We start from the raw sequence: 13,663 nt of genomic DNA on the forward strand, positions 1-13,663 counted from the left end.
TAAGAAAAAAAATCACCAAAATTCAAATTTTTATGGCACCTCTCTAAGTGAATCACCACAAATCGAATTTCTACCAAAACTTTGGTTGTTTTTTTCTTTTTTCTTGGATTTTCCGAATTAAAAAATAACTTGGTCTTGGGTTGAGAAGAGTTTTTATATAGGAGTGTGGTGGTGATGGAGACTCAAAAACCTGAATCATTATTATGTATTCTAAGTCCTCTCAAGGCAATCGTAAGTCGGGACAATGTCAATCTACTCTTTTTAGTAGATTTAAGAGTGTTTTTTTTATTTTGGAAGAAAATTAATTTACTTCCTCTGTAACTACTGGAAATCCAGTAACACACCCAAATACAAAACAAACAAGAGTTAAGACATAACGAATATTTTGAATAAGAAATTCTTTATTGATCAACCACTCAAGCTAGTGAAAATTCAAGTTTTCTGGATATAAGAAAACCCTAATCTCACACTCTAAGTAAGGATACTCCTACCTCGATAATCCGACCCTCTTTACTTTGTCCAAAGGTCTCTATTTATAGACCATCCAATCCTAATGGAATACAACTCTTTTTACTTCGTCCAATGTCATCTTATTCTCGTGGGTAAGCTTTTTACTTCGCCCAGACCATTTTCCATAAAGTTTTTCCCATTCTCTCGCTGACGATTTTGGGAGTTTATCGGGAAATCTGTCTCTTTTCTTGTTCAATAATTCACTGACTTCGCAGGTTATCTTTCCAGCAAAGTAACCTTACTTCGTCTACCTGATTTCATGATCGGTATCTTGATGGGCACTCCAATTGATCCTTCGTGTTTTAAGTTCTCTATACGAGTTACTTCATTTTAGGATGCCTCTTTGTGTACAGGTCTTCCTACGTCGTGTCGTTAATCAACGACGAGGTGATTCTGACTTTTGATTTGAAAAGTCACTGATTGGGATCATGGGGAACGATGCAAGATCTTTGAGTGAGATTCTTCAGACTTATTTCGTGCCTTCCTGTGTGGTGTACCTACATTTTGCCTTTTCTTATTCTGTTAGAGTCACATGAGGACGGAATAAGAACCGCTCGAAATTTCTTTGCTGCCATGTTCTCCACCCTCTTGCTTCCATGTGTCCAAGTTCTCTTGGTAACCGTCTGCTACCGGTCAGGATTCCTCGAACGTGTCGACAACCTTTTCTTTCCGGGTACCTTCCTTATACTATAAATATCTCGTTTTAACCTGGTTTTAGGTTTCCTCTTCCTCTTCTTCTCTGCTTCGAACTCACGTATTTAATGCTCCTGCTCTTATATACTCCATTGTTGTTATCCTTGTTTTCTTTCAAATGTTTTCGCTTTTCTTTTGTCTTCATGGCCCCAAAGAGAGCTTGATCAATTACCCCACTCAAAACCTTTGAGGAATTCCAAACTGACTTTCAGAATATAGGCTTAACTTTGACCCCCGCTTTCGATTCTTCCTATCTCTGAAACTCAAGACATGGGACTGAATTATAGGTGGATTCAGTCCGATATTTGTTCTGCAGAAAAAATGATCGTCACCGTTGGTCAGTTAAGATTTGTATTATATTTTACCCTCTAAAATCCCTCTAACCCTATCTTCCTTGAGATTCTGAACATGCTTCAGTGTGGGGATTTCCATCTTTCCGGAAATACAATTCGCATCTCCAACGAGTTTATAATTCGTTTAAAGAATGGCACTTCGCAAATTCTGTTAACGGCTTAGGAATACGAATCTCGTGACTATAATGTGGACTCTTTTCGTGGCTAATTAATCTGCTAGGTTTACAATCACAAAAAAGTATCATGAGTAGGGTATTGAGCTCATCCAGAATACCATCTCTACCCTGTCCAAAGCTCTTATTTTAAATGTGGATCCTCTCAAACCGGGGCGAGAGGACCGACTTCGCTCTTCTTGTGACGAAGATTGGATGATGTTTCCTCTGGTGTTAGGGTGCCCCTTAGTCTGGGGTGTTGGTAAGAAAGGTATTCCTCGCCAGGGGCCTCTTCCCTAACATTGTTATCTCGCCGGATGTGATCCATGAAAGTTTCGATGGTTCATGCCAGCCGAGTAACTGTTTTGTCCCTGAGCCCTTTATCCTTATTTGGGTTTTGTTTGTTCTCATATCCCCTTTACCTTTTATTCAGCACAAGATTCCTGCTTCCGGTCTTCTCAAGGATCGCAAGGAAAGGGATTTTATTGTTGAATCTCCTGCTTCCAAACAGGTACCTACATCTCACGTGACCTTATTTTTCGCGATGTAATATTTGATTTTAACCCCTTTTTTCTCACAGGATGATATTCCCATAGTTAAGCAGCCAGTTTCTGAGGCAGCTAAGGGACGAAAAAGACGTGATTATCATACTCCGCCTTCCCCTTTAAATCAGGTATATTTAATTCGCCGAAAGTTATCACTTCGTGTGTTACAATCCCATCATCTCCTAATCGCATTGAACTTGTTATTTTACAGATTGGTACCCCCCATGCCCTTGGACTTGGTTAGTTTGACCGCAATTAAGAGTTCTGTTGTTCCTCCAACTCATCCTTCTCCTCCTAAGCATCAGTCTCCTCGCTCTCATACAACTACTTCTCCCAAAATTGTTGATCCTCCCATTCATCCTGCTTTGGTTGTGCATCTTAAGGAATCCCCTGAGAAGCCTTCCCCTGGAAAAAGGGGGAAGCATAAGGTTTCGTCTGTGGTGTCTAATCCTCTCTAAGATCCAGACATGAAGTTTCTGCAAGATATTTATCACAAGGATCGCGAAGATCCCGCCACGAGGTCTCGCGCCCTTGAATCTCTGGTGACTTTTAATGCTGATGACTTTCTCTCCCAAGATTCATCTGTACTGCTGAATGCCTCCATGAACTTGACTCTCCAACAACATGCTGCTTTAATTAACCTAGTGAGCCCTTTATACTTTTCCAACTGCGTGTTCATAGCATTTCGAGATCCGTTTCTAAATTTGGATTTGCCGGTTCGCAGAAGTCAATCGTCACATGGCCAGATTAGTGGAGATTCTACTTGTTCACGAGAAAATGAGGAAGGATGATACCCAAGTCAAGGCCTTGACGAAGGATCTTGTCGAAGAGAAAGAATACTCTAACAAGAAAGAAAATAAGGTGGAGAAGCTTCAGAGTAAGTTTTTCCTCTTGTAAATTTGTTTCTTGCCTTTCTCTTCATGTCTGTTATTTTCTTATTTCGTATTTCATCAAGCTCGATGCATAAAACGTCAAATGGATGCTTCTGAAGCGTCTTCCTCACTTGAAGGCATTCGTGCTGAAAACCTGAACCTCTCGGCTCAGAATGATTGTTATGTGACTGAGAATGATATTTTGAATGAGAATGTCGAAGCTCTTTTCTCGCAAGTGGACCGTTTTTCTATTGATTTCTCTCGCAATGAGGAATTGAATCATCATCTTCATGATGAGAATGAACACCTCAAGCTAGAGCTCCAGCGAGTCAATAATTCTCTCACCAATTCAAGGAATCTTCACTCCTCGTCAGTTTCTTTGATTAAGAAATTGGAGGAGGATAAGGAGCTTACAAGCAACAGGAAGAATCAAGTTGTGGTTGATTTTTGTAGATTTCGCAGCTTTGTTACTGGTCTGAATGAGGAGATTGATTATTTGAAGAAAAAGGTGGAGTGTCTCCAGGCTCTGCTAGAGATCTCCTCGCGCCCAAAATCCGTTAAGTCATATTCTCAAATCAAGTATGTTGATCTTCGTAAGAGAAAGTGTACCCTCGTCATTCATCCTAACGAAGATACTTCAAAGTTCGATCATGTAAAGGTTGGGACGATCTGTATCACGAGTTATGCACTAAGCTCCGAGAGTCGAATCTAGAAGTCTCCAGACTGGATCATTTGTATTCTGATATCCAAGAGACTCCAAACACTACTATCTTACAAATGGAAGGTAGTTCTAGGTGCTGCACGTAATTGTGGTCAAATCAAATTTCAGGTTTCTGATAAAATTTCATTTCTTCTTTGCAGAATCTGAAGAGAGCTATAAGAATCAAGTCCTTCACCTTTCTCATGAAATGGATGAATCTCGCAACGAGGCTTCTCGCCTTAGAGACGATATTAAGGATTTGAATGCTGATATCGAGGATATGATGGAGGATTCTGCAAAAGTGGTGAAATTATCTCGTAAGAATACTCAGAACTACCTGGTATCTCTCTTCAACAATTTCAGCGACGAGCACGGTATTCCTCATCCCATTTTTCCTCTAGAGATTTTTTCTGACGATGAGCATCCACTCGACGACAGAATCATCTCAAGCGAAGAAGAAGGATTTGCTGAAGGTGACATGGAGCAGAAGATCAAAGGGGTAAAAGGCCGAAGAGAAAAAGTCCAAAGATGCTTTTGCTTATACAAGTTTTCCGGGAAAACCCTAAAATTCTAATGCAGATACTGGGTTTGATCTTGGAGGGGCTAGTAGTGACGTCCCTGAGATAGCAGTCACTGATGGCATACCTCTTCAACGTCAATCTTAGCCTCTCTTCTTCCATATTTTAATTTCAACCCTAGTTATTTTGGAAACAATTTCACAGTCTGGGTGCTCCCAATGTTGGGGGGAAATACATCTTGAATCCTTTTATTTTTATATATTTATGGATGTTTTTTGAGTAGTATACTTTTGTTAAGCATCTTGATATTGCGATTTTTCAGCAGTGTATTTCACCTCTCATAATCCTTTCGTCAAGTATATACTAGTTGCGGAAATAATCAAAAGAATAACAAAACATAAAGTATATACTTGCCTCTTATTCTTTTATGCTCTGAGACATGAAAAATATTAGTTGATACTTCGCATAAGCTTTGAACCCTATTACTTGCCCCATTATATACTCTTATTTTAAGTTCTCTCCGGTACCTATCGTGTTGTCCTTGCATTTGTTGTTTAAACCTTTCTCCCCTGACTTATTTTGCTTGCCCTTTATTCTTTCACATATTTCCTGATGATCTTGTTTCTGATTGCCTTTAGTGTTACTCTGGGTTATAATTGGTAGTGATTTTAATTCTGTTTCTTATACGTATGTTGCTTTTCGAGGTCTTATTGCGCCTCATCCTTTTTGAAGGATCTTAATTCGACGAAGTGTCAGGCACTTATTATTCTTTCAAATAATAATCCATCAACCTCTATTTAACATTCTTTTTGAACCCAATCTCACGACAATATGACAGGCCTATCCATTCCCATAAATGTAATCCCCATGACATTGACGTCTTTTTTTTGTTCACACAACTCCCTAATCTGGAGGGTGTCGTCCCTTTATATACCCCCTGATTGCCCTTTCAAGGAGGTTAACCCTAACATGCGTGTTGGTCTCCTCCCATCCAATTATTACGACATTCAGTTGTTTTCGTGACTTCTTATCCCATTCGCCTATATATCTCATAGTTAAGAAGTTACACCATAAGTGAGGTTGCTTTGGGATCGAGTGCATTGTAGACAAGACTTTCCATACGGACATGTATGGTAACGCTTCAGACGTCTCAGACACCCGTAGCTCAACCGAGTACGTCGTCGCCTTGGTCATATTTTTTCGCCCCTTACTGAAGGCCATCATAAAAGGGACCCTCAGCGGATAGGTCTTATCATTTCCCCTAGCTTATCTCTCTGAGAGTTGTTCGCGACGTGCGTTAGGTCTTGCCTCTTGCACTCTTGTGCGAACTAGGGTGCACGCCGTAGATTCTCAGCCTTTCTAGGCGAAGGTTTTAAGTTTCCCTGGAAACTGTTTACTTTCAGATTTCTTTGCCTCCTAATGCGAGGTTTTACCTTGTCTGGGTCGTGGTTTTATTTGTTTTGATGGTTTTATTTGTTTTGATAACTTCATAAGCATGAGAATTCATATCCTTGAACTTATTCATTAAAATTCTAAAATATCATTGCCATCCTTTTGTAAATATAATACATTGCTTAAATAATAAGTTCATTAAAATAAGTACAATCTTTTGGTTTCTACGATCCTTCCTTGGTTATTAGTATTCTTCTTTTATAAGAATGTGTTCAGACTTATACGTTTTCAACTCCTTCATCCCTATTTCATTCCTGATCTTGAACAATACCGAGAATAAAGGGTGCTTTGTTGATAGCGCATAGATGAACGAGCGCACTAAATCTTCTTCTGACAACCTTCTTTTCAACTCACCGCAAATCGTATCCCATCTCACCACAATACTTCCCAAGATTTTGTTTCCCTTTGTTTTAACGAGAGTAACGCCGTTATTTCTGATTTACAGGGCTCACTTCTCGCACATTTGTTCATCATTTCTGGTCGTCCCTGCAATCTTGATGTTCTTCCGGTTGCCGATACATTGTTTGTTGCTCCTCACTTATTGGTCATCATTAATAGTTGTGTCCGATACTCCTTTTATCTGAATTCCCAATTTCTATTTTTTATGGCTCTTTTTAAATCTTCTCGTTCGTCTCACTCTCCTCGCCCCTTCATTTCTCTCCAATGCTCTTGATGCCCTTCAACTACTAAATTTCTTCCTGAAGCATTCTCTCCTCTTTGGGTGTTGTGCTCCGCTTGTTTTCCTTTTAGGTAATTGTTCTTGATTATGAGTTTCTCATTTTGTCTTTCTAGCCTTATCCTCTCCCTTACCAGGTATTCTTTCCTTCGTCTTTCTTGGTAGAGTTCTTCCTTTAATCGTTCCATATGTTTGTCTTCTTCGCAAGCGTCTTTCGTCATGCTTCTTGAACTTCGTGCTCCCTTTCCTTTGACATTTCCATCAGTCTCTGATATTGATATCCTTTTGCGTTTGGTAGCGTTTTCCCTTGGTTCACCTCGTGAGGTTTTTTTTCCTTGGCAATGGAAGTTCTTATTTTTTGTTTATTCGCTTCCTCTGCTATTTTCCATTTCTTCGTCTTCCCACTTTGCTTTATTTCAATATGAGTTTCCTCTTCCGGAGCCACCTTGTGATCCTTTTCGTTGGCACCCAAATTTTTATCTTCCTCTTTTATACCCTTTTGGGACGCAGTTTTCCCTTCGCTTACCCCAACTGTGAATACCATAAGCTGCTCCGCCCTTTTTGCTTCTCACACCTTCTTATTTTGGTCTAAATTTCTTCTTAGATCTCCTCTGATCTCTCCTACCTCCTTGCCATAGGGAATCGTATAACCTGATGATATGTCGAAGAAACTCCTTTTATCCCATGTATCCATAGCCGGCCTAACATTATAAGGAGAGTGTATATCTATCACGCAGACCGTAACTTTCGTTTCCAACTCCCCCGCAAATTTTTTTACGACCGGTTCTCCCTTTGGCTTTGATGCTACCCCGTTAAATACATATATGTTGTATGTCGATGGCACAAGGTCAGAATCCTTGTACCCCATGGTTTTAAATGCATGGTAAAATAATATGTCAACCGAGCTCTTCATATCTACCAGGATTCTGTAGCCCAAATTTTTTCTTTCTTGACTTGGTCTTCCTCCCATTTCGAGTATCTCCCAAATCTCAGGGTTACGACCAATGGGTCTGTATGTGAAGTTCCTCCTTCAGGTGCGTCTTTCGCTGAGAATGTTATCTCTCTCTTTTTACACTCTTCTAATGGATCCTTCTTCGCGATACTGAATATATCGTTTCCTTCGAAGTCCCTCTTATGCACCCTATTGAGTATGTTTTCATGGAAATTTTGAATGATCTTGGCTGAATGTATTATCGAATTACAATTCAGCTTTTGGGTTCCCCGATATATTTCAATTCGGTACACTTGTTGATTGTCACGAGGTGGTGGTGGTGGTGGACGCACATAATTCTCCTATAAATGTGCGAGTTTTTCCTGTTCTACCATATGAAGTATAATTCTTCTGATGTTTCGAAAGTCATTCGTGTGATGTCCATGAAAACGATGATACATGCAGAACTCATGACTCCTACCCCCATAGGTGGTTATCTCCCCAAATTTGGTGAGGGTGGGATCTCATCCGTCAACACTATCGCTTCTCCTACCTTTTTCACAGTTGTATTGAGTCTAGGAAGATTTACATATTAAAAAGCTAGTGCACTCGGCCTTCGCTCCCCAAATCTAGGTCCTCGATTATTTCTTTGTTGATACCCCTCATTATGACATCGCGGCTCATAATTCCTTCGTCTTGACTCCTCATATCTTTGTTGATCGATCCATTCTCGATTTCCGCTTGACAAAGCTATTTCGGATCATCCTCCACGACGTGCACTGTTTTTGGTAATAACCTCGAATTTCCTTCCTTCGCTGAGATCGGTGTTACTTCGCTGACTTGCCTCTGCGTCTCCTCCAACACTATGTACTCCTCTTGGTACTCCCTTCATCCATTCATTGTCAAGGAGTTGAGGATTATGAATATTTGGTTGTACAGCAGGTCAGTCGGGATTAAGGCGTTTACAAAGGCTACGATAAAAATTTTCTCATCAACTCTTCCTGCGAGTTCGCTACATACTGTCCTCCGTCTTGTTACCAGTCCTCGCAGACTCTCCACCGCTCTTTGCCTTAGGTTGAATAGGGTCCCAATCCCCAGCCTCAGCATGTTGTTACTTATATAAGTTGTCAAGAATATTCTCCGTAGGTCTGTAAATGACGAATAGCATGCCAACTGATTAATAAAATTTAAAACCTAAAATACTAAATCTCAACTACTGTAATCAGAAAGTAATCATCGGGCATCAGAAATTTTAAACGGGGCGTAGATGTTAATAGTCACCATGATCAGTTTGACAATGGGGATATTACTGTGATTCAAATTTTAAATTCACCAAAATCAATTAATACGAGTCAACCATTTCCTTAGTAGAAACCCAAGAGGACATCATCGGATTAAGAAAAAACGAAAGCCAACAATAACAATTTCAAACACACTGATGGCTGTAAGAGATAAAGAGCAAAGCAAAGATATCTTAAATTCTTGCTGGTTTTCTATTAATGCTACGTTTACGGAGAATACATTCACATACATACTGATTGAGTCTCACATTTTGCCCACACATATCTCAACGTATAGGTTGCTAAACTGCCCTTCAATCTCCACTAGGTTTATTTTTTTGGAAATTTTGACTGTAAGTGTAGCATTACTCTTCTGAAAATGCTAAACTAATAAAGGCATGTCTTTGCTATTAATGAAATACCACCAATTTGACAGAGACGTAGTCTCTAATTTCTTCTGTGTATCCTATCTACTCTCTCTCTCTCTGATCTAGGCCAAATTCCTACAAACCCTTCGGGATTCGCCGTGCTTGCTCCAGTCATGAAGCCACTGAAGAAAAAATCATTTGATGTAACTTGAGACTCCGGTCTGCAAGGGAAGCCATTGATATGAATTGTGGAGTTTTTTTTTTTTTTCTTTTTTTAGGAAGTGAAATTTTTTAAGATCGAAGAATATACAATACAAAAAAAATGTAAAAAACCCAAACGCTAATAACAAAATAAGTTCCCTTGTGCTAAAAAGAAAAAAACCCGAATACACAACCCAAGCCCCAACGCAGAGTCGTTGGAAAACTAACCCTAGTGCAAAACCCTAGCCCAAAATTAGCTCAATCTTATTTTGACTGCCACAAAACGCCGCCACTTCCACCGCCACGACACCCACTGGAACCACTGCTGAGCAGCAGCCCTCTTCCATCATACAGTAATCATGGAATTGTGGTTGCTGTTATGGTTGTGGAAACCCATCATTGTTGTAGAAACTTTGATTTTCATAATCAGGATTTGGTGGACACCTTGATGAAGTTCAGGGAATCAGGATTTGGAGACAATAGTGAAAACCCTAGACAATAGGATTTGGTGGATACTTTCCCAAAAAAAAAAAGATAACTATTTTGTACTACCCCTTTTTAAATCGCTAATAGGTGAAACCCTTTCAATTATGTTTATCGAAATCATAAACTTTTTCGAAAACTTAGTCCCGCCATCACTCTCTTCTACTCTATCAATTATAATGTAAATCTACTGAATATCTTACAACAAGGGTTCCATATTTCAGTTCCTCCTTTCGGTCTCCCAAGATCGAACATTCTTAAGGTCATATTTCAATTTGGTCACTCATTTTTGATTTTCTAGGGATTCTTTTCATTTGTCAAAATGAGAACTGCAGCTCTATTGCATCCCAAACCAATCGTCGCCCCCGGTGCTGCTGACCCTTCAGGTATAATCTCACTCTACCCAAACTCTCTCTCTCTCTATATATATCTTTCTATATATAATAAATAAATATGTATGTTTGGTTTTTGGAGTCAGAGTTAGGGTTTGTTATCATCTGTGATTTGCCCTAGTTCGTGTGAATTTTCTTATAAGAATTCAACTCTAAACTCGTCATAAGCCCATGGGTAGAACTCAACTCGAAAACCGGTTGACTAGATGAGGAACCCATAAACTTATAAACTACCAATTAAGCCCTATCTAACCAATGTGGGAATAGGATCCCACCACAGTAAGCATAAGCCATTAATTTGCTGGTATACCAGAAGTAACTTTTGTCCTCATAGATTCTGACACTTGGTTTATTAGGGCTTTCCGACAAGAATGTACTCCGTATTACTTATATTACGTTTCTTAGAGTTTGTTTAATTCATTTCGTGATGGCATCTACTTGTTTGTTTTCTCATTGTGCCTGTCTAACTGTTTCTATACACCTAGCCATAACAAGGTCCATTTACTCATCTTGTATCGAAGGTTATTGCTTGAACATCTCTATTATGTTTTGAGTACAGAGCTCTTGAGTTTACCGTTTACTTCTTAGTAGAATTTCTGAAATAATTCATTGGGATTTGCTTTAGTACACAAACTTGTTTAGCCTAATTAATACTACCTCCATTTCCGGAAAAAAAATAACGATCACTTTTCCAATTTGGCTTTTTTCTTAGGCTAAAATGAAAAATTGATATTAACTCTTTTCCAGAAACACAAAGGAGTAATATATTATTTAAACTCTTCACACTTTTAGTGAACAATGTTTTCTTGTATGGAATGAATAATTTAATCAAAGTACATGGAGTAAGGTCCAGTGTGAGAAGATCTTAGCATTTTCATTCTTCGCCGGTTACTTTCAGCCTAAGTTGTACCTTCTAAAGAACGTGAAGAACTTCGGGTCATTCATGAAAGGACAGACATTCCACCTAGCTTTAGCTTCACTCTTTGCAATTGGTTATCAGGTACCTGTTGTTTGTCTCTTATACCCTGAGCACTTTCACCTAATTTGCGTGTGTAGAATCAAAACTAAAATCCCATGTTATAGGTAAGGTTTGGTGTTTTAGAAGCTGGCGCGTTTGGTATTTCTCAGTCTAGAAAGCGGGGGTTTATCTGGGCATCTTCTCAAGAAGAGAATCTACCTGAATGGCCTGAGCCAATGCATGTTTTCAATAATCCACCGCTGAAAATCGCAGTGCCAGGAGGTGTGCATTGTGTAGCTGCACAGAGTACATTACTGGAACCCCTTTCCGTGCAATAATTGTGCGAGATACCATTAGAGATCTCCCACCTGTTCAAAACGGTGCATCTAAGACTGAGATGGAGTTATAATCAAGTTCATAAAATATGTTTATTTATTAACAGTCCATTTACTTCCCTGTTCTCTTAATCTTTGTCTCTGTTTTTTACAGTACGAAAATGAACCCGTGTCTTGGTTCCAGAAAAAAATTCGAGCAGACATCGGTCTTGTCTGATCATATCCGATGTCAGAAAATTCCTAAACGCCCGGATTAAATATGTCTTCCTAAAAAACAGGTATTTTCTTTTAACTTGTCACTACAGCATTTGCGTCTTACAAAACCCACGTCAAATATAGGCCTCAGCATGTGATTGATGCACTCTAAAATGTTATAGTATAAAGATGAGTCCAAGGTTCTTGAGCTCGATAATCTTTGTTGGAAATTTGAATAGAAATTAAGTTAGTTATAACCAATTTGTAAAGTGTTATGTCTATTCATATAAACCCTTTCAAGAGATGTGTCTCTCCACTAAGGGATGTGACTTTTCATGAAAGGACTTCTCCAAAGGTCACATATAAACCTATATAAACCCCACATATTCTCCATTTCATGTATGTGTTTTTAGAATTATAAAACTAGTACTAGAAGTTTAAGAGTTTGCATGTGTCTTCAAGAGTTAAAGAAGAGTTTGTGCTACATCTATTCGCGTTCGCTGTTCGATGTTTTCGAAGTGCTGCGAGGTATTGTTGAATGTTGGAGACATGTGCCGCTAAATCTGTAAGAGCATTATATACTGGGCATCAAATGTATTAAGAAAAGAGATTACTCGCCTCAATACACCCAAATAAGTTTGTTTAAGTTTTGTGATTGATCATCTTTCTATCCTTCTTTTCTTGTTTTTTCTGCTGGTATTACGAAACGTAATACATGGATGAAGACCGTGTTACAAAATATTGTAACAGATCAGTGGATAATACACGAGTTGTATTATTGGAGAATCGGTAACGAAGATTATTATCCAACAATCTTGCATTATCCATGCTTTAAAAGTTTCTTTAAATTTAACAAGTAGACAGAGGCACCTTTTGCAACATTCTCGTATTACCTTCAGTAACAAATGAACAATTCCATTGAAAAACACCCCAGCCTCCATATAATGATTCAACTCATCGTTGTCGAATTGAAAGATGTTCCCTGAGTTGTCTTTATAGAGTAACTGTCGACTGACTGCTCAAGTGTAAGAAAAGATAGAAAATTGTAATCATCCGTCCCGAGGTCGTAACGAAAAGCATATAAAGCACAGCAGTCGTAGTTATAGTCATTTAATATCCGAATTCAATTTTTGTACTTTATTGTATTCCTCGGTGGTTAGGTTCCACATAAAATATTATTTTCGTTGAGAATTCCAGAAGCAAACCAAACCATTGCATGAGTCTAATAATTTAACTATGCATTTTAAAGATTTGCAGAAGAAACGCATATCAACAACAACAACATTCGAGGGCGATGACAACCAATCATAAAGATTTAAAGATGGTCATCGTAGTCTTTTGTAGTAAAGTTAAAATGTTATTTTAATAAAAACAGGATTTGAAATGAGTTGAAACCAAGACTTATATACGCATTTCGAAACAAACGTTGATTTAAGTGGCACTCTCCTGAGAATTTAGAGAAAAATGTCTTACGAAAGGCTTGGCATATTATTTCGGTCCCAACTTTCTTCTTCTTGAACTTTTGTTTTCTAGTTGAGAAAAATAAACTAGAGTTTTGATACGACCACAGTTGGAAAGTAAAAAAGTTTATTAACCTAATGATATATGTTAATAGATACTTTTCAAAATCTATCCCCGGTCCGTTGATAAACCTTTTAGTTTCAAACTGTCGCCGCCTCAGAACCCTAGTTTATTTTTCTCAATCGAAAAATCGAAGTTGAAGAAGAAGTGGTGATCGAGATAACATGTCAAGCCTTCCAGACAAGATACCTCGAATTCTCACGAGGGTGCCACTGTAAACAATGTTTGTTTGTGAGTGTGCATGTAAGTCTTGGTTTCAAGTCATTTCGAATCCTGATTTTGTCAAAAACCAATTTAACTTTACTACAAAAACTACAACCATCCTTGTAACGATCCATCCTCGCATGGTTAAGATTTTTAGCAGGATATACGGTACGGCTGCAATACCTAACACTTATGATTATCAAAAGAAAGATTGATTGGTTTTTTTATGATATTGTCCAATCGTCGAGTTATGTGTTCCACTAT

This window comes from Papaver somniferum, chromosome 7 (genome assembly GCF_003573695.1).
Source record: "Papaver somniferum cultivar HN1 chromosome 7, ASM357369v1, whole genome shotgun sequence".
In the NCBI taxonomy this organism is placed as follows: Eukaryota; Viridiplantae; Streptophyta; class Magnoliopsida; order Ranunculales; family Papaveraceae; genus Papaver; species Papaver somniferum.